Genomic DNA, 22707 nt, shown 5'->3' with positions numbered 1-22707 from the left:
CTAAAGAGCTAAAGCTGGACGTAGAACTTCTGTTTTCTAATTCCTAGTTGCGTAGATTCTCAACAGGACATCTAAGTCTCAAGGTATTCTTGTGACTCAAATGGGGAAAGGTGATATAACTAAAAAAGCAGTTAGGCTAATGCAAAACGATTGGAAGGACTAGTATACCCAAAGAGTGTTGATGAATGATGCATAAATCTGTGGTATCTACAAAGGAAATCTTTATTGGCAGGCCTCAGGGCTCTGCCCTTGACTTCCCACCAGGGAAGCCCTGTCCTTGACTTTTGTTCCTTAAATAAGTTTATCTTCCACTTGAATGAAGGCAGGACACATTTGTTAAATTTGTGGATGACAAAGCAGTGAGAATATTAGAGGACATAAATGTAAAATATCTTAACAGGCTTGAAAGGTGGACTGAAGCCAAAAGGAGAAATTTAGTAAGATAAATGAAAAGTTCAGTACTTAGAGGGGAAAATGTGAACATTTTTAGAATAAGGGAAGTGTAGATCTACAGTTGGGAAATGACCCAGGGGACAAACCCTATGTCAGTGATCAGTGTGAGCAGACTTCCAGAAAGGTCCACAGAAATTTAAGCTGCACTGACAGAAGTAGAACATTCAGGTTGACTGAAATAGAATACATGAGATAGACAAGAAAGTCTGAAAACAGCAAAGCCTGATATGAATATACAGTAATAAAAAAGTGGAGGAACAGAGACCCATTGTACTCTAATCTGCTCAAACCACATCTGCAGTATTTGTCCCAGTTCTGGGCACACCCTTGGAGGAACTTGAGCTCCCTGGACTGTGTTCAGAAGATGGTGATGAAGGTAATGAAAAATCTCCAAACCTTGCCAGATCAGGCAGAAATGGTTTACCAGGGGGGAGAAAGGCAGTCATTGAACAAAATTTGTTTTTATCAGCTTAATTGGAATATAATTTATGTACACTAAAGTACATCCACTTAGAGTGTATGATTTGGTGAGTTTTGACATTTGTATAAACCCATGAAAACACTAGCACGATAAAGATGGGAACATTTTCATTACTCTGAAAGGATTCCTTATGCCTCTTTGTAGTCCATTCTCCTTCTACCCCAAGGCTTATGCAACCGCTGATCTGCTTTCTGTCACTATAGATGAATTAATATTTTCTAGAATTGTATATAAATGGAACAGAAGAGCAGAACTCTTGTGATTGGCCTCTTGCACTCAGTCTGAAGATTTTGAGGTTTGCACATCTTGCTTCATCTATCCGTAGTTCGTTACTGGATGGTATGTCATCATATGGATGTACCACATTTTGTTTATCTATTTATCTGATTTTGGACATTTGAGTTGTTTCCAGTTTGGGGCCATTATGGAAAAAGCTGCTATGTACATTCATGTTACAAGTTTTTGTGTGAACACATGCTTTCATTTCTTTTGGGTAGATGCCTAGGAATGGAATGGCTGGGTCCTGTTGAACACTCAGTTCCACTAGGAACTTTATGAACAAGAGAAACAGGTTCCTAGACTCACTTTCTAGGGGGGAAAGAGGCAGTAAAACATGTCAACAAATGATAAGTTCAGAAAGTGATAAATGATATAAGGATAGTAAAAGAGTTGCTGAAAGTGACTAAGAAGGGTTTATCTTAACTAAAATGATGAAGGAAGATCTCTCTGTAGAGCTGACATTTAAGTTGAGCCGAGTCCCGAATGGGACTTGGGCTCCAGAGTGTGCGGGCTCAGTAGTTGTGGCATGTGGGATCTTAGTTCTCCAATGTATGAAGCAATTTATGAAGGTTTGAGGGAGCACATTCCAGGAACTGGGAACTTTAAGAGCAAAGTCCTTGAGAAAGGATGGAGTTTGACTTAAGGATGTAATAGTTGTCTCCAGAGTTTCAAAAAACAATCAGGAGGAAAAGGGATTACATTTATTTTAGAGGCATAAATATGACCAGCGAGCAGACATTAGGTAGAGAAGAGCTTGGGTTCAGTTGAAACTTTTCATAGTGGGATGTTTGGGGGTAGGAAAAGGACCAAGTTTTAAGTCCTTTGCTGTTGTTGAAGTTTTCTTTTCATTCTTTATTTCTTTTTGTTGTTGTTCTTAAGACCTTTCCTACTAATATGAATAACAACTACAACTAGATGGACATGGAACTAACTAGGGACTTTGGTCTCTAGTTAGAGACCAAATAAGTGGTCTTACTTGACCACTTATAATAAGTGAATTATTGAGCAGATATAAATCCAGCTTAAAAACTAATTACACTGGCTTGTGGCAGCCAAGTGTTAAGAAAAAAAAGAAAAAAAAACTGCAGTAACTTGAACTAATTTGTAAGGCAACTGATAGAAAAAAATATTTCATTTTTCTACTAATTTTGGGCTTAACAATAGGCACTCAGAAAACATTCAAGTGTTCCTTGAGAGGCCAGAAAAAGAAGGATGCATTATCTTCTTTCAGTTAAATGACACCTTCTATGGTTAGTGTACAAGGAAGTGTGAGGACATGTTAATAAAAATAGAGATAATCCTTTAGCATTTACCTACATCTGTCCATTTAAAAATAATAATAGTGATTTGAAATTAAATGATATCTACCAACATATTAATGCAGATAAAAGATGCAGTCTTTTTGAAAATGTATTAGAAGACTAAATTATATAATTACTTTTAATTATTGTGCAAACTTAAGAACAATAAAGGAACAGAAGAAGGAGGAGAAGGAAGGAAAGGAAGAGGAGGAAGGCAGAGAGGAGTAGAAAACCATCTATTTCACTGACTTAAGAAACTGCTGCTTTCATCTTTCCATGATATCCTCAGTCCTTGTCTAGATGCTTCTGTAATCATCAGGTAAGAGTGCAGGCATGTTTTTAGTACTATACGGCTTTGTGTCATATCAATTCAATAAAGCATATCATCAGTTATTGATTCCTTACATGAATGAACAATATAGGGTCATCAGCAGGAGGATTTCTTGCCAGCTTCTTTGCTATGGGAAGGGTGCATAAAGGATAGGGGTAAGATAAAACCCTCTAAGGCAGGCCTCCTCAAGCTGTGGTCCCATCACCTCTAGGGGATGTGGTATGACCTACTTTTCCAGCCCTTGTCATTCTCAGGGTCCTCAATTTGTGCAAGAAGACAGTTCATTTACCAGTAGCAGAGGACAGCTGTTCTCCATGAACTTGTCAGAGAGTATAATCTTTATTGGGACATATTCATGTGTCATAAAATTCACCATTTTAAAGTGTATGTATCAGTGGTTTCAGTATATTCAGAGAGTTGTACAACCTTCAGAGCATTTTTATCACCTTGAGAAGAAGTACCATATCCATTAGCAGTCACTCCTCATTCTTCCCTCCTCTGACTAATCCACTCTCTATCTCCATGGATTTGCCTATCTTGGATATTTCATTTAAGTGGAGTGGTACAATGTGTGGTCTTTTGTGATTGGCTTTCATTTAGCGTAATATTTTCAAGGTTCATCCATGTTGCAGCATGTGTAAGTACTTTACTCCTTTTTATGGCTGAATAATATTCCTTTGTATGGATATACCAGGGTATAATCTTTTTTTAAAAATATTTTTATTTCTTTCTTTTTTCTTTCTTTTTTTTTTTTGTGGTATACGGACCTCTTACTGTTGTGGCCTCTCCCCTTGCGGAGCACAGGCTCCGGACGCGCAGGCTCAGTGGCCATGGCTCATGGGCCTAGCCGCTCCGCGGCATGTGGGATCTTCCGGGACCAGGGCACGAACCCGCGTCTCCTGCATCTGCAGGCAGACTCTCAACCACTGCGCCACCAGGGAAGCCCTAATATTTATTTTTATTTTTAAATTTTTGGCTGCTTCACGTCTCCATTGCAGCACGTGGGATCTTTCGTTTCTGCACGCAAGCTTCTCTCTAGTTGTGGCGCTCGGGCTCCAGAGTGTGCGGGCTCAGTAGTTGTGGCATGTGGGATCTTAGTTCTCCAACCAGGGATTGAACCTGCGTCCCCAGCATTGGAAGGTGGATTCTTAACCACTGGACCACCAGGGGAGTCCCCAGAGAGTATAATCTTGAACTCACTCTCACTCAGTATTCAACAGTTAGGCCCTTGGAAAAATGGGTGAAGTACTGAAATATATATGAAAAACAATGCTCTGTATGGAATTGTGCTGCAAAGGTCAAACAATGATACGAAGATTGTCTAATCAAGTTATCAAACAAATATGTTAATAAAGTTACACATCTCTAAAATGGAAGTTTGATTCACTCATATTTGTAAAAACAATATAAATTGCATAACTCTTCATAATTTTTTGTTTTATTTTTTAAGAGAGTATCCGAATCAAATCTTTCCTTCCCCACCCCACATACTATTTACTATGAAATGTTGGCTCCTGTTTTAAATGGATTTCTTTTAAACAACTTTTTTCCAATACTGATTATCTCCAACTTCAAAAGCTAACAGTGATCATTTCTAGGTGGTAAAATTATGGGAGATTTTGATTTTCTCTTTTCATTTGTCTCTAGTTTCCTCAACAAACATGCATTATATTTTTAAATAAGAGGGGAAGGAAAGAGAAAAACAGACAAGAAAACAGGCTGAAAGAAACAGTTATGGAAGTTCTCCTGAAAGATGTGTAGTCTGTCCATTTCTCCAGAGTACGTTCCTGGAGTAAGCCAGAGGGCACTGAATTGCATTTTCTTTAGTGCGCTACCCTGTGTTAAAGAGTATTCTAAAAACATCCTTAAGTTGTTGCATTTCTTGAAGGATATCACTGAGACTATCACTTACCACATCTTACAGGATATACTCTGAACATCTGTCTTAGTCTCTTCAGTCTTGGTACCAGAAATAGTAGTGCTTCTTCCAAGGAAGTAGCTTGCTTTTTTCTAAAAAGTACTTAGTGTTAATTTTTTAAACAGTTTTATTGAGCTATAACTCATATACCATACAATTCATCCATTTAAAATGTATGATTCAATGGCTTTGGAATATTCATAGAGTTGTGCAACTATCACTACATTCAATTTTATAACATTTTCATTATCCCAAAAGAAACCTTTCTCCTCTTAGCCATCATCCTCCAGTTCCCCTCTCCTTCCCTAGTCCTAGATGACTACTAACCTATTTGCTCTATGGATTGCCTAATCTGGACATTTCATATAAATGGAATAATATGAAATAGGATCCTTTTTCACTTAGCATAATGTTTTCAAGACTCATCCATTTTGTACAATGTATCAGTACTTCGTTAATTTTTTAATTGTCAAGTAATATTCCACTGTATGGATATGCCACTTTTTATTTATCCATTCGTCTGTTGATGGCCATTTGGATTATTTTCAGCATTTGGCTATTGTAAGCAATGCTGCTATGAATGTTTATGTACATGTTTTTGTTTGAATACCTGTTTTTAATTCTTTTGGGTGTATAACTAGGGGAAGAATAAATGAATTATGTGGTAATTCTATGTTCCAATTTCTCCACATTCTTACCAAAACTTGTTATTTTTCATTTTCCTAATGGATATTAAATGGTATCTCATTCTGTGTTTTTGTTTTTTGTGTTATTTACTGGCAAGAAAGATATTTCTTTGCCAGTAAATAACAGGTTGCGGGACTTCCCTGGTGGCACAGTGGTTGAGAATCCATCTGCCAATGCAGGGGACATGGATTCGAGCCCTGGTCCGGGAAGATCGCACATGCCACAGAGCAACTAAGCCTGTGAGCCACAACCCCTGAGCCTGCACTCTACAGCCTGTAAACCACAACTACTGACCCTGCATGCTGCAACTACTGAAGCCTGCATGCCTAGAGCCTGTTATCCGCACAAGAGAAGCCACCGCAATGAGAAGCCCATGCACTGCAACAAGAGTAGCCCCTGTTCGCCCCAACTAGAGAAAGCCCCCATGCAGCAAAGGAGACCCAATGCAGCCAAAAATTTAAAAAATAATAATAATAATTTTTTATAAACAACAGGTTGCCATAAGCTGTTTTCAGACAGATTTGCTTTTCATTGTGGTTTTGATATGCATGATCAGTGATGTTAAACATCTTTTTATGTGCTTATTGACTATTTGTAAATCTTCCTTGCAGAAATATCTATTCAGATCCTTTCTTCATATTACAATTGGGTTGTCTTTTTATTACTAAGTTGTATGGGTTCTTTAGATATTCTAGAAACAAGTCCCCTATTATATACATGACTTGTAAATATTTCCTCCTATCCTGTGAGTTGTCTTTTCATTTTCTTTTTTTTTTTTTTTTTTGCAGTACGCGGGCCTCTCACTGTTGTGGCCTTCTTTACCGTTGCGGAGCACAGGCTCTGGACGCGCAGGCCCAGCGGCCATGGCCCACGGGCCCAGCCGCTCCGCGGCATGTGGGATCCTCCCGGACCAGGGCACAAACCCGCGTCCCCTGCATCAGCAGGTGGACTCCAAACCACTGCGCCACCAGGGAAGCCCCTGTCTTTTCATTTTCTTGATGATATCCTTTAACGCATGAAAATTTTGATGAAGTCCAATTTATTAATTTTTTTTTTTTTTTTTTTTTGTGGTATGCGGGCCTCTCACTGCTGTGGCCTCTCCCGTTGCGGAGCACAGGCTCCGGACGCGCAGGCTCAGCGGCCATGGCTCACGGGCCCAGCCGCTCCGCGGCATGTGGGATCTTCCCGGACCGGGGCACGAACCCGTGTCCCCTGCATTGGCAGGCGGACTCTCAACCACTGTGCCACCAGGGAAGCCCGGCAGGTGGATTCTTAACCACTGCACCACCAGGGAAGCCCTATAATTCTTCTTATACTCTACAAGATAAATGTGAGCCTCTAAAATCTACTTTTACAAAGATGGAAGAATTGGAAAGTGAATATTTTCACTGCAAACACATTTATTAATTTTTTAAAAAATTCAGGATAAGGAGCCCTAAAATAGTTGGCATCTTTAGATATTATATGATTTCATTTCTAAAAGTATTGTTTGCATACATCCTTCCAGGAACACAATGTCTTTTAAAATAAGGCACACCTATGGTTACAAAATGAGAAAAAGGGAAAGCTAATATTTGGATTTCTTTTAGAGGAAAAGCCCTGATCTAATTATTGAGAGGATTAGCCAACTCTCCACATTTTATTCATTTAGCAGAAACATGCAAACATAATATTTTTGCTCCCTTTCAACATGTTCAGTGGCCCAGAAACCTTTGGGACAGAATACCTTTTGGGGTAGATTTTATTTATTTATTTAAAAAAATTTTTTAATTAAAAAAATTATTTTATTTTAGTTTTTGGCCTCATGGCATGTAGGATCTTAGCTCCCTGACCAGCGATCAAACCTGTGCCTCCTGCATTGGGAGTACAGAGTCTTAACCACTGGACCCCCAGGGAAGTCCCTTGAGGTAGATTTTATTAATGGAACTCCAGTAACTCTTATTATATCCTTATTTTTAATTAGTCTCTCTGTATTTGCATAATCATGGATGTTTTGAAATAATATTGCATTTTTCCAACAATCTGGCAGGCATGAATTTTTCAGACCAGGAGATATTTATGGCTGGCTGAGGCAGGGCAATCACTGCTCTGAATCTTAAGATTTCACCTTAGACGTAGAGACTCTAACATACTCTTTTTCTTTTTTTTGGCTGTGTTGGGTCTTTGTTGCTGTGCGCGGACTCTCTCTAGTTGCAGTAAGTGGGGGCTGCTGTTCGTTGCGGTGTGCAGGCTTCTCCCTGTGGTGGCTTCTCTTGTTGCGGAGCATGGGCTCTAGGCACATGGGCTCAGTAGTTGCGGCCCACAGGCTTAGTTGCTCCACGGCATGTGGGATCTTCCCGGGCCAGGGATCGAACCCATGTCCCCTGCATTGGCAGGTGGATTCTTAACCACTGCGGCACCAGGGAGGTCCCTATAACAGACTCTTTTTACTTCTGGCTCAGTGTTAGAGACTTGGAGTAGATTCCAATTTCCATTTGATAGTCCTTTGTGGAACGTTCAGCCTTTGTGATATGTGATGATTGGAATAATCGTCCCCTCTACAAAACTTATAAAAATAGCTTGGGTTTTGTTTTTTGTTGCTGGATTGTTACAAAGGGAACACATAAGGATTTGAATACATTTGGATGTCTTCATTTAATGAACTAGGTTGAGTCTGGCTTAGAGTTGGAAAAGGATGCACTGCAGCTGATGAGATTCTGACCAACTTTAGGTCACACGATAACTTCTAACCTCTTCCTTCACCAAGTTGTTACTAGAACCACTAACAAGCAAACGGCTTGGAAGATCATCTTCACTCCATGCCAATGAGGTCAGTAAAAGGTGTTAAATGGCTTAAATGAAGCAGGAGAGTGCCACTCTCCCCCAAAACCCCAGGAGCATATTTGTGGGTGGTGATTGTATCCAACTGCTACCCATCCTCCATCCAAAATGTCCAGACTTGCTCTTCCTCCTCTCATTCCACACATAGTTAAAAATAAATTTAACCAACAGAAAATATCAGATAACATACATCCTATTCACTCTTTCAGAAATTATTTATGGAAGGTATAGGATGTGCTAGGCCATAGGGACACAAGTAGGAACTAGACATCTTCCTGCCCTGATGAAGCTTGAGGTCCTCTACTGGAAAAGACAGACAAAGAACATGACAAAAGTAAACAAACAAAATTATTATAAATCATAATAACCTTTCATAAGATTTATGAGACCTGTGGGACAAGAGGTTGGTTATGTAAAGAGCAGGGGAACAGGGCTTCCCTGGTGGCGCAGTGGTTAAGAATCCACCTTCCAATGCAGGGGACACGAGTTCGATCCCTGGTTCGGGAAGATCCCACATGCCACGGAGCAACTAAGCCCATGAGCCACACCTACTGAGCCTGCACTCTAGAGCCTATGAGCCACAACTACTGAGCCCGCGAGCCACAACTACTGAACCCCACATGACTAGAGCCCATGCTCCGCAACAAGAGAAGCCACCGCAAAGAGAAGCCCGCACACTGCAATGAAGAGTAGCCCCTGGGCTTCCCTGGTGGCGCAGTGGTTGAGAGTCCGCCTGCTGATGCAGGGGACACGGGTTCGTTCCCCGGTCTGGGAAGATCCCACATGCCGCGGAGCGGCTGGGCCCGTGAGCCATGGCTGCTGAGCCTGCGCGAACGGAGCGTGTGCTCTGCAACGGGAGAGGCCACAACAGTGAGAGGGGCCCGCGTACCACACACAAAAAAAGAGTAGCCCCTGCTCACCGCAACTAGAGAAAGTCCGCGTACAGCAACAAAGACCCAACGCAGCCAAAGATAAGTTATAAAAAAAAAAAAATAGCAGGGGAACAGAGCTCTAGGGAGAAGGAACAGCGCATGCAAAGGTCCAGAGCCTGGAACAGGACTCACCTGTTCTAGTAACTAAAGAAGTCCAGCTTGTCTGGAAGGTAGTAAGCAAGGGAGAATGGCACTGGAGGGAGCCCAAGGTTAGTGGGCACCCAGATCATGCTCAGCTCTTTTAAGCAACCGTATTAGTTTACTAGGGCCTAGGATATGTGGGGTTTGTTTCGTTTTTTTCTATACCATGAAGCAAGCAACTCAATTCTGACACTGTCTACCTGGAGATAGGCTTAGATCCCACAGGTTAAGGGCTTAGTCTTACAAGATGCACCCCCCACCCCCGGGTTCAATTAATTTTCTAGAACAATTCACAGAGCACTGAGAAACATTTTACTTACTAGATTGCTGCTTTATTATAAAAGGATATAACTCAAGAACAGCCAGATGGAAGAGATGCTTAGGGCAAGGTATGTGGGAAGTGGGGAGGAGCTTCCATGCTCTCTGGGAGCAACACTCTCCCTGCATTTCCATGTGTTCACCAGCCCAGAAGCTCTCTGAACTCGGTCCTTTTGGGTTTTAACGGAGGCTTCATTACATAGGCAAGATTGATTAAATTATTGGCCTCTGGTGATTGAACTCAATCTTCAGCCCCTCTCCCCTCTTTGGAGGACTGAAATTTCCAATCCTCTAATCCCTTGGTTGGTTCACCTGGCAACCAGCCCAGATCCTTAAGTTACCTAGGAGCTTTCCAAAAGTCACCTTATTAACATAACAAAAGACACCTTTATTGCTCTCATCACTTTGAAAATTCCAAGGGTTTTAGGAGGTCTGTGCTAGCTAGTGGAGGAAAACCAAATATATAGTTCTTATTATAAATCACAATATCACAGGCTACCATAACAAAATAGCACAGACTAGGTGGCTTCAACAACAGAAATTTATTTCTCACAGTGGAGAAATGGAGGCTGGAAGACTAAGATCAAGGTGTTGGCAGTGTGCTTTCTCCTGAGGCATCTCTCCTTGGTTTGCAGGTGGCTGCCTTCTCTGTGTCCTCACATGGCTTTTCCTCTGTGCCCATGCATCCCTGGTGTCTCTGTATGTTCTAATCTCTTCTTATAAGGACACTAGTCAGATTTGATTATGGCCCACCCTAAAGGCATTTTAACTTAATTACCTCTTTAAAGGCCCTATCTCCAAATACAGTTACATTCTGAAGTAGTGGGATGTTAAAAAACAAACAACAGGCCCAAAGTGGAGTTGCTTATACTAAGCCCCATGTCATCAAACTGAGACTTAATTACAGTTTTGGCTGTCCCGGAAATGGAATCTTAAACCAGTCAATCAGGAATTGCCTGATCAGCACTAGTTAGACAATCTGCCAAGAGACCCGTGTCATCCCCTAAAGGAAAGGGACCTTACAATAACTAACCCGCTTTTTTGCCTAGTATAATTTCCTTGATCCTGTTCCCTTCTGGCTATAAAAGTCTTTCATTTTGTACAGCTCCTTGGAGCTCCTTTCTATCTGCCACATTGGCTGCTGCCCAATTCGAATTGATTTTTGCTCAAATAAACTCTTAAAATTTTTAATATACCTTAGTTTATCTTTTAGTCATATGAACATATGAACTGGGAGGGCGGGGGAACACAATTCAGTCCATAATGGCAACATTAAGGATTTCAGATTTGCTCTTAAGAGCAATGGAAAACCATCGAAAGATTAGAAGCAAGGGCTATGTTAAAGGGGATGTAGCCAATGCTTCCAGACATCATTTTTTTAAATTAACAAAACCCTGTTTTTTGTTCAAGGCTTCAATGTGTTCAGTCAAAAGTGCAAAATTGATTGGTTCCCTTGGCACAGGGAACCTCTTGGGAGGCCATGTGACAGTATAAGTGGCTAAAGAGAGATAATTTGGAAGTCTACTGAGTGGGCTTCAATAGTCTCAGGGGAGGCTGTTGCTTTACTGAAAAAGGTATGTTCCTTTATCCTACACTCTTTCTTCTTCTTCCTATCTGGGAAAAGGATACAATGCCTGGAGGTACAGCAGTCATCTTGCAACCACGAGGATGAAGGTTTCATGCTAAAGATATAGAGCAGGCAGGTAGAAACAGCTTGGTTTTCAGATCACACCCCTGAGCTGCTACATAAGCTCTGCTCAGTCTACATCCAGACTTTTTGTTACATGTGAATAATAAATCCCTACTTATTTAAACCACTGAGGTAGGGATTCCTGTTACAGCTGAACACACTACTTCCTGGTACAGAGAGCTAGAGGAGAAGAAGGAATACCAGTTTAGAGACCTTTGCTAGAGTCCAGACCAGAGATGACAAGGACCTGCATTAGAATGGCAGCAATGGCCTTGGCGCAAAGTGGACGGATCCCAGATGCAAGATGCACTGCCTGAGCAGCCCGCACATTTGATCCCAAGAATTTCCCCTCCCTTGTTAGGGCCTTTGAGTTTGGTTTATTTGCCTTCTCTTAAAGTCCTATAGGGGCTTCCCTGGTGGTGCAGTGGTTAAGAATCTGCCTGCCAATGCAGGGGACATGGGTTCGAGCCCTGGTCTGGGAAGATCCCACATGCCACGGAGCAACTAAGCCCGTGCGCCACAACTACTGAGCCTGCGCTCTAGAGCCCGCAAGCCACAACTACTGAGCCCACGTGCCACAACTACTGAGCCTGTGCTTCTAGAGCCTGCAAGCCACAACTACTGAGCCCACGTGCCTAGAGCCTTGCTCCGCAACAAGAGAAGCCACTGCAGTGAGAAGCCCGCGCACCGCAACGAGAAGCCTGCGCACTGAAACAAAGACCCAACACAGCCAAAAATAAAAAAACCAATAAATAAATAAATTTATAAAGTCCTATAGCATGCACAGCCTCAATACACATTTCTGGGGCACCTACCTCTGTGCTGGGTCCTGTAGTTTTGAGGTGTTTTTCCCTGGCTGCTCACTAGTACATGGATCACTCTTTCCTATGGAATCAGTTGTTTACAACTTTATGTCTGTAATCCACAGTAATAAATATATTTTATATCATGACCAAAACACATGCAACTTGATATATAACTGCAAAAGAAAAGCTTCACTCAGCAGTATTTGAAGTATGTGCCACAAGCTTCATTATTTTTCATTCTATTCCACAGTTTACAAAAAGATCCTGATCACATCTACCACTCACTAAGTTTGCTTTCATGATCCACCAATGACCATGGTTTGAAAACTCAATCTCTATCATTCTTATGGCCTCCATTCTTCACTACCTAGTGATATCTCTCGAACTGATGTTTGTTTTACCATCTGGACCATGAGCCCCTCCCCACCGCATTGTATCTATCCATAGTGCCTGGCACTGTGCCAGGCACATAGTGGATTGCACACTCCTTGAGATCAAGAGCTGCAGAGTGTGACGCTTTGGGTCCCCTCAGCACTATGAACATGAGAAATCCACCCTTCCCATTTGTCTGGGGTTGGGTAAGGGGTGGTCTTTTTTTTTTTAATTTAATTTATTTTTTATACAGCAGGTTCTTATTAGTTATCTATTTTATGCATATTAGTGTATATATGTCAATCCCAATCTCCCAATTCATATCACCACCACCACCATCCCCCTGTCCCCCACTTTTACCCCCTTGGTGTCCATATGTTTGTTCTCTACATCTGTGTCTCTATTTCTGCTTTGCAAACTGGTTCATCTGTTCCATTTTTCTAGATTCCACATTATGCGTTAATATACGATATTTGTTTTTCTCTTTCTGACTTACTTCACTCTGTATGACAGTCTGTAGGTCCATCCATGTCTCTACAAATGACCCAGTTTTGTTCCTTTTTATGGCTGAGTAATATTCCATTGTATATATGTGCCACATCTTCTTTATCCATTTGTCTGTCAATGAGCATTTTGGTTGGTTCCATGTCCTGGCTATTGTAAATAGTGTTGCAATGAACATTGGGGTGCATGTGTCTTTTTGAATTGTGGTTTTCTCTGGGTATATGCCCAGTAGTGGGATTGCTGGATCATATGGTAATTCTATTTTTAGTTTTTTAAGGAACCTCCATACTGTTCTCCATAGTGGCTGTATCAATTTACATTCCCACCAACAGTGCAAGAGGGTTCCCTTTTCTCCACACCCTCTCCAGCATTTATCGTTCGTAGATTTTTTGATGATGACCATTCTGACCGGTATGAGGTGATACCTCATTGTAGTTTGTTTTTTTTTTTGCGGTACGCGGGCCTCTCACTGTTGTGGCCTCTCCCGTTGCGGAGCACAGGCTCCGGACGCACAGGCTCCGCGGCCGTGGCTAACGGGCCCAGCTGCTCCGCGCATGTGGGATCCTCCCGGACCGGGGCACAAACCCATGTCCCCTGAATCGGCAGGCGGACTCTCAACCACTGCGCCACCAGGGAAGCCCTTTTTTTTTTTAATTTAATTTAATTTATTTTTTTATACAGCAGCTTCTTATTAGTCATCTATTTTATACACATCAGTGTATACATGTCAATCCCAATCGCCCAATTCAGCACACCACCATCCCCAACCCCCACGACTTTCCCCCCCCTGGTGTCCATACGTTTGTTCTCTACATCTGTGTCTCAACTTCTGCCCTGCAAGCCAGTTCATCGGTACCATTTTTCTAGGTTCCACATACATGCGTTAGTATATGATATTTGTTTTTCTCTTTCTGACTTACTTCACTCTGTATGACAGTCTCTAGATCCACCTACGTCTCAACAAATGACTCAATTTCGTTCCTTTTTATGGCTGAAAATATTCCATTGTATATATGTGCCACAACTTCTTTATCCATTCGTCTGTCGATGGGCATTTAGGTTGCTTCCGTGACCTGGCTATTGTAAATAGTGCTGCAATGAACATTGGGGTGCATGTGTCTTTTTGAATTATGGTTTTCTCTGGGTATATGCCCAGTAGTGGGATTGCTGGATCATATGGTAATTCTATTTTTAGTTTTTTAAGGAACCTCCATACTGTTCTCCATAGTGGCTGTATCAATTTACATTCCCACCAACAGTGCAAGAGGGTTCCCTTTTCTCCACACCCCCTCCAGCATTTGTTGTTTGTAGATTTTCTGATGATGCCCATTCTAACTGGTGTGAGGTGATACCTCATTGTGGTTTTGATTTGCATTTCTCTAATGATTAGTGATGTTGAGCATCCTTTCATGTGTTTGTTGCCAATCTGTATATGTTCTTTGGAGAAATGTCTATTTAGGTCTTCTGCCCATTTTTTGACTGGGTTGTTTGTTTTTGTTTTGTTTTTTTTTGTTTTTGTAACATCTTTATTGGGGTATAATTGCTTTACAATGGTGTGTTAGTTTCTGCTTTATAACAAACTGAATCAGTCATACATATACATATGTTCCCATATCTCTTCCCTCTTGCATCTCCCTCCCTCCCACCCTCCCTATCCCACCCCTCCAGGCGGTCACAAAGCACCGAGCTGATATCCCTGTGCTATGCGGCTGCTTCCCACTAGCTATCTACCTTACGTTTGGTAGTGTATATATGTCCATGCCTCTCTCTCGCTTTGTCACAGCTCACCCTTCCCCCCCCCTTATCCTCAAGTCCATTCTCCAGTAGGTCTGTGTCTTTATTCCTGTCTTACCCCTAGGTTCTTCATGACATTTTTTTTTCTTAAATTCCATATATATGTGTTAGCATAAGGTATTTGTCTTTCTCTTTCTGACTTATTTCACTCTGTATGACAGACTCTAGGTCTACCCACCTCATTACAAATAGCTCAATTTTGTTTCTTTTTATGGCTGAGTAATATTCCATTGTATATATGTGCCACATCTTCTTTATCCATTCATCCGATGATGGGCACTTAGATTGTTTCCATCTCTGGGCTATTGTAAATAGAGCTGCAATGAACATTTTGGTACATGACTCTTTTTGAATTATGGTTTTCTCAGGGTATATGCCCAGTAGTGGGATTGCTGGGTCGTATGGTAGTTCTATTTTTAGTTTTTTAAGGAACCTCCATACTGTTCTCCATAGTGGCTGTACCAATTCACATTCCCACCAGCAGTGCAGGAGTGTTCCCTTTTCTGCTGGGTTGTTTGTTTTTTTGATATTGAGCTGCATGAGGTGCTTGTAAATTTTGGAGATTAATCCTTTGTCAGTTGCTTCGTTTGCAAATATTTTCTCCCATTCTGAGCGTTGTCTTTTCATCTTGTTTATGGTTTCCTTTGCTGTGCAAAAACCTTTAAGTTTCATTAGGTCCCATTTGTTTATTTTGTTTTTATTTCCATTACTCTCGGAGATGGATCAAAAAGGATCTTGCTGTGATTTATGTCATAGAGTGTTCTGCCTATGTTTTCCTCTAAGAGTTTTATAGTGTCCGGTCTTACATTTAGGTCTCCAATCCATTTTGAATTTATTTTTGTGTATTATGTTAGGGAGTGTTCTAGTTTCATTCTTTTACATGTAGCTGTCCAGTGTTCCCAGAACCACTTATTAAAGAGACTGTCTTTTCTTCATTGTATATTCTTGCCTCCTTTATCAAAGATAAGGTGACCATATGTGCGTGGGTTTATCTCTGGGCTTTCTATCCTGTTCCATTGATCTATATTTCTGTTTTTGTGCGAGTAGCATATTGTCTTGATTACTGTAGCTTTGTACATAGTCTGAAGTCAGGGAGTCCGATTCCTCCAGCTCCGTTTTTTTCCCTCAAGATTGCTTTGGCTATTCGGGGTCTTTTGTGTCTCCATACAAATTTAAAGATTTTTTTGTTCTAGTTCTGTAAAAAATACCACTGGTAATTTGATAAGGATTGCATTGAATCTGTAGATTGCTTTGGGTAGTATAGTCATTTTCACAATATTGATTCTTCCAATCCAAGAACAAGGTATAACTCTCCATCTGTTTGTGTCATATTTGATTTCTTTCATCAGTGTCTTATAGTTTTCTGAGCACAGGTCTTTTACCTCCTTTGGTAGGTTTATTCTCAGGTATTTTATTCTTTTTGTTGCAGTGGTAAATAGGATTGTTTCCTTAATTTCTCTTTCTGATCTTTCATTGTTAGTATATAGGAATGCAAGAGATTTCTGTGCATTTTGTACAACTTTACCAAATTCACTGATTAGCTCTAGTAGTTTTCTGGTGGCATCTTTAGGATTCTCTATGTATAATATCATGTCATCTGCAAACAGTGACAGTTTTACTTCTTCTTTTCCAATTTGTATTCCTTTTATTTCTTTTTCTTCTCTGATTGCCATGCCTAGGACTTCCAAAACTATGTTGAATAATAGTGGTGAGAGTGGACCTCCTTGTCTTGTTTCTGATCTTAGAGGAAATGCTTTCAGTTTTTCACTGTTGAGAATGATGTTTGCTGTGGGTTTGTTGTATATGGTCTTTATTATGTTGAGGTAGTTTCCCTCTATGCCCACTTTCTGGAGAGTTTTTATCATCAGTCGGTGTTGAATTTTGTCAAAAGCTTTTTCTGCATCTATTGAAATAATCATACGGTTTTTATTCTTCAGTTTATTAATATGGTGTATCATATTGATTGATTTGCATATATTGAAGAATCCTTGCATCCCTGGGATAAATCCCACTTGATCATGGTGTATGACCCTTTTAGTGTGTTATTGGATTCTGTTTGCTAGTATTATGTTGAGAATTTTTGCATCTATATTCATCAGTGATATTGGTCTGTAATTTTCCTTTCTTGTAGTATCTTTGTCTGGTTTTGGTATCAGGGTGATGGTGGCCTCATAGAATGAGTTTGGGAGTGTTCCTCCCTCTGCTATATTTTGGAAGAGTTTGAGAAGGATGGGTGTTAGCTCTTCTCTAAATGTTTGATAGAATTCACCTGTGAAGCCATCTGGTCCTGGACTTCTGTTTGTTGGAAGATTTTTAATCACAGTTTCAAGTTCCTACTGTGATTCATCTGTTCATATTTTCTATTTCTTCCTGGTTCAGTTTTAGTTCAGAAAGGTTCAACCTTTTTAGTTCAGAAAGGTTCAACCTTTTTAGTTCAGAAAGGTTCAACCTTTTTAGTTCAGAAAGGTTCAACCTTTCTAAGAATTTGTGCATTGATTCCAAGTTGTCCATTTTATTGGCATAGAGGTGCTTGTAGTAGTCTCTTATATTGCTTTGTATTTCTGCAGTGTCTCTTGTAACTTCTCCTTTTTCATATCTAATTTTATTAATTTGAGTCCTCTCCCTCTTTTTCTTGATGAGTCTGGATAAAGGTTTATCAATTTTGTTTATCTTATCAAAGAATCAGCTTTTAGTGTTATTGACCTTTGCTATTGTTTTCTTTGTTTCCATTTCATTTATTTCTCCTCTGATCTTTATGATTTCTTTCCTTCTACTAACTTTGGGTTTTGTTTGTTCTTCTTTCTCTAATTGCTTTAGGTGTAAGGTTAGGTTGTTTATTTGATATGTTTGTTGTTTCTTGAGGTAGGCTTGTATTGCTATAAACTTCCCTCTTAGAACTGCTTTTGCTGCATCCCATAGGTTTTGGGTCATTGTGTTTTCATTGTCATTTGTTTCTAGGTAATTTTTGATTTCCTCTTTGACTTCTTCCAGTGATCTCTTGGTTATTTAGTAATGTATTGTTTAGCCTCCATGTGTTTGTGTTTTTTACGTTTTTTTCCCTGTAATTTATTTCTAATCTCATAGCGTTGTGGTCCCAAAAGATGCTTGATATGATTTCAATTTTCTTATATTTACCGAGGTTTGATTTGTGACCCAAGATGTGATCTGTCCTGGAGAATGTTCCGTGTGCACTTGAGAAGAAAGTGTAATCTGCTGTTGCGCCCCTCCTACAATCTCATTGCAGCTTCTACTTTGTCTTTGGATGTGCGGTATCTTTTTTGGTGAGTTCCATTGTCTTCCTGTTCAGCAGTTAGTTGTGATTCTGGTGCTCTCACAAGAGGGAGTGAGCGCATGTCCTTCTACTCCGCCATCTTGAACCAGTCTCCAGGGGGAGGTCTTAGAAGTTCAGGAAAACATGAAAATCTTGTTTCCAACAAGTATTTTAGGAGACTGTCCACATCTCTCTTCAATAATCTCCCTCTTTTTAGGACTTTTAATATTATTATGCTAATATCAAACCTCAGATTTTTGGTGTCTTTCTGAATATTCACTTCATGGACTAGTTGATTTAGTAATGTAAGACAACCTAGAATACTAGCAGGAAAGAGCTAGGGCAGAAGGCTTTCCTCTAACTGGGAAACATCAAGAAAACTAAGAGAAAAGGGCCATGGCTAGGAGATGGAGGGCTGTTTGTGGCAAGGTTGTCACACCATCCCTGCAGCAGCCCATCTTTGAGGTATTGGAGAGACGGAAGGCTGGAGAGGTCTGGGGAAGTTTCCTAGAGCATGTAGACTTGCACAAGCCAGTGAACATGAGACAGAAAACAACCTCATATCTGGAGCAAATTTCAGTCTTCCAGTCTGGTTTTCTCTGTACTTGCTGCCTCCATTTATCAACAAGACACATTGCTGCCTCCTGGGCTTCTGAGTGCCCCCACCCTGTGGGCAGGAGATGGAGATATCAGACTTGATATTCCTGGCTCACAGGGGCAGACCTGTCTGGCGGGCCACTTGCTGCCTGTCACCTTGGCTCAAGGGAGGGTCCCGCTGCTCCTGGGAGAGCCACCATTTGTTGCCTGCTAAGAAATTGCTTTTCCAATAAAAAGAACAGGGCAGCTTTAATTTGGTAATCTGGAACAGACTCCAAGATACACTGATAAGTGAAAAAAACAAAGTTCAGAGAGTGTGTGTAATATGCTATCATTAGGGGGAGAAGAAGGAAGATTATTTATTTGTACATGCTTATTTACATATATGTAGAATATCTCTGGAAGAACACACAACAGACTGGAACTAGTACTATGTTTAAGGAGAAGTGAGTGGCTGGGAAATAGGGATGGGAGAGATATTTTTTATGTATACCTTTTTTGCATTTTGAATTTTTTACCATGTACATGTTATAACTGATTCAAATAAATGATTATTTCCAATCAAAGCAATTTATGCAGCCACTAAAAGTGGTATTTATGAAACACATGTAATAACGTAGTTTATAATATCATTTTAAATGAACCATTATATGTATGCTAACCTAAACAAAACTTAACATCCTCATCATTTACTAACTATAAGCAAAACTCTTAGGTATATAGAAAAGGACTGGAAGGAGATGTACCACAAGGTTAATGGTGATTTCTGAAACTATAGGTATTTTCTCCTTTTTTTCATTATTTCCAAATTTTCTTTTATTATATCTTTTATTGCATAATGGTGAAAAAAATAAACCTTAGAACAAAGAAAATAAATTGCTTTTCCTTTCCAGGTTGCAGCAGCTGAGCTACCCAGGAAAGGGCTAACCTGTCCACTCCTTGACTTGTGGTCTTGACTCCCCTTCTGGCTGCAGGGGTAGATTTGAACCAGAGATGAGGCCTAGAGGCATTGGGAAGAGTCGAACAAAGAAAGAAAAAGGAAGGATGTCAGCTGCTTTCTACCTGATGGATTTTCTTCACTTTCATCACAGATGTGTGTGGGAGTGTGGGAGTCAGGTATTCCTGGCTGAATATACCTGCTCCTTGGAGCTTTCTCCATCTACTGTGCTCCAGCCTCCTGGATCACCAACTCTTCTAGGTTCTTTCTCGTTTGTAGCTCATCATGTCATATTTAACTCCTATACTGTGCCCATCTCTTTTTTTTTGGCCATGCCACGTGGCGTGTGGGGATCTTAGTTCCCTGACCAGGGATCCAACCCGTGCCCCCTGCAGTGGAAGCGTGAGTGCTAACCACTGGACAGCCAGAAAGTCCCCAGTAGTGCCCATCTTGATTCTCGACTTGTGGGTGGATCTCCTCCTGTAGGTCTGTCCCCTCCTGTGCTACAAGTCCCAACCTCCAGCTCTGCAGTCTTGTACTGTCAGCTACCTCCGAGTTTCTTGCAGAGTGCTCCAAGGTGCATTAAACAGGTTTGGAGTGAATGTGAGGTTCCCCTGCCAAACCTGCTGCCAAACTTTGTACTCCTCAGTTCTGTTAATAGCATTACCACCCATGCAGTTGCCCAGCCAGGGATCTTGGCAGTTCACCTCGACTCTTTCCTCTCCCTCCCTTCTGCCAGTTTTCCTTTTTCTTCCATGCCATCACCTATCACCCTTCATCCTTAGTCTCCCAGCTTTTAGTCCAGTCTATCACCAAGCAGCTCTCCTACTTGACTCCCAGCAGAGCTCCATTCATGGGATAAAAACCCAAATTTCTTGCAGGGTAGAAAAAGTTCTTCATAGAATATTCCCAGCCTGCCTCTCTGGCCACATCCCATACCACTGCCTAAATTACACCAGCCTTCAGCTTCTTAATGTTCCTTGGACAAAATGTGTTCTTGGGCTTCCCTAGTGGCGCAGTGCTTGAGAGTCCGCCTGCCGATGCAGGGGACACGGGTTCGTGCCCCAGTCCGGGAAGATCCCGCATGCCGCGGAGCGGCTAGGCCCGTGAGCCATGGCCGCTGAGCCTGTGCAACGGGAGAGGCCACAACAGTGAGAGGCCCGCATACCGCAAAAAAAAAAAAAAAAAAAAAGGTGTGTTCTTTACAGCTCTGTACTGTAGTGCATGCTGTTCTAATACTTAGCAATCTTCTACTCTTCCTGCAGAACTACCTGAATTATCACCTCCTCCCTGAAGCCTTCCCAACTTCCCCAGGCAGTATCTGCAACTCCCTCCTCCGTGTGCTTTCTCCAGGCCTTAATCCTAATCCTACTGCAAGACAGAGAATGTATAGTACTCTTTTTTATATTCCCAGAACTCTCCTTACTCAATGCCCAATGCATAGTAGATGCTCAAAACGTTGAATGAATTAATGAAAGATTTGCATTTCTTCTGTACTCCTCATGTGTTATACTGGCCTTCAAATGTTGTGAAGTCACTGGGCAACACAGAGCTGTGGATAAGAGGAGCACAGGAAACTTCCCTTTCACCGGTTTCCCTGGTTCTTCCCCTCCAGCCCTTTCCTGCTTATCTTTCAAATCAGCAGACCTGGGCTCCCTGGGTGGCGGTATGCATAATAAAACACCTAAGCTTTGATTTGCCTCTGTTCTTAATTTTCATCCTATTTATTCTTTGGGAAGTTTTGATAAATAAGCATGAATTCTTTCTTGGCATGAGGCTGCAAGTGGAGTAAGAGGATTCTATTACATCTAAGAATCATCCGAGCAAACAGAGAGAAGGAGAGCATCAAGATTGTGCTGGAAGAAAAATGGCCTTCAGGCTCTTGGAAGAGTTGCCCACCCTGATCCTCTGGCTTTGATCTCCAGGCTCCATTAGAACAAGGTATTAGCTTTAACCAGCTCTTTGTTTCTACACCACGAATGTAGACAAAGGGGTTGTACTTAGAAATACTAAAGAATAACAACAACAAATTGCTGTCAAAGTAAGACATAACACAACATTAGGGATGGGTCCTTATCCAGCAGAGACAAGAAGCGGGAGCAGCCTTGGCTGTGATCTACCTACACAGGGGAGGAGGTAATCCCCTCCAAGGGAACCTTGAGCCACGGCCCCTGCTGACCAGAGGAGACCCAGACCGAGGACTTCCTGAAGGCAGGTGCTGTGGCCACACCTCCAGAGGAAGATCATCACGTGGACAGAGTGGGGACAGGTAAGGGTGGAAGCCACCATCCCAGAAATCGACCACACAGGTGTACCAAAGGGAATTGTTGGGATGAGACGCCTAGTTTCTAAGTACTTCCTGTCTCCTCACCACACACACACACACACACACACACACACACACACACACAGTCACAGTCATGTACTCTTTCTTTTCTTTTCTAATTAATTTATGGCTGTGTTGGGTCTTTGTTGCTGCACGCGGGCTTTCTCTAGTTGTGGTGAGCGGGGGCTACTCTTCATTGCGGTGCGCGGGCTTCTCATTGCAGTGGCTTCTCTTGTTGCAGAGCCCGGGCTCTTGGCGCGTGGGCTTCAGTAGTTGTGGCACGTGGGCTCAGTAGTTGTGGCTTGCGGCCTCTTGAGCGCAGGATCAGTAGTTGTGGTGCACGGCTTAGTTGCTTCGAGGCGTGTGGGATATTCCTGGACCAGGCCTCGAACCCATGTCCCCTGCACTGGCAGGCAGATTCTTAACCACTGCACCACCAGGGAAGCCCTATGTACTCTTTCTTTTGAGCTTTCTTCCAATTCTGTTTCATTGTCTGTGGCCAACTCAGGTAGAAGGTTTTAATAGCCAGGATTATGTTGCAGAGATATGGTTCAATTTAATTTATGGTTCATATATGTGTATATTTAATACACATATATGGGGTGGGAGAGAAAAAAAATGATAATACAAATTTTTCTCAGCCCAAGATAACCCTTTAGCAGACAAACCACACTGATGTCCAAAGAACACACCTCGGGACTTCCCCGGCCGTCCAGCGGTTAAGACTCTGAGCTCCCAATGCAGGGGGC

General features: G+C 41.6%; 1 long non-coding RNA gene across 2 annotated transcripts; it reads left to right on the top strand.

Moving 5' to 3' along the window:
* The first annotated feature begins 3 nt into the window (after window positions 1–3).
* Window positions 4–21327, top strand: LOC132530216 (uncharacterized). 2 transcript variants are annotated; one of them, XR_009543730.1, is made up of 3 exons: window positions 4–2833; window positions 19589–19893; window positions 20898–21327. It is a non-coding gene; the product is annotated as an uncharacterized LOC132530216 (long non-coding RNA). The 2 variants fall into 2 exon arrangements; XR_009543731.1 differs by lacking the exon at window positions 4–2833 and adding an exon at window positions 17591–18108.
* The last annotated feature ends 1380 nt before the right edge of the window (window positions 21328–22707 follow it).

The sequence above is a fragment of the Lagenorhynchus albirostris genome, chromosome 12 (assembly GCF_949774975.1).
Source record: "Lagenorhynchus albirostris chromosome 12, mLagAlb1.1, whole genome shotgun sequence".
NCBI lineage: Eukaryota > Metazoa > Chordata > Mammalia > Artiodactyla > Delphinidae > Lagenorhynchus > Lagenorhynchus albirostris.
Note: the sequence above shows the minus strand (reverse complement) of the source record. Positions and strands in the feature narration are given on the sequence as shown.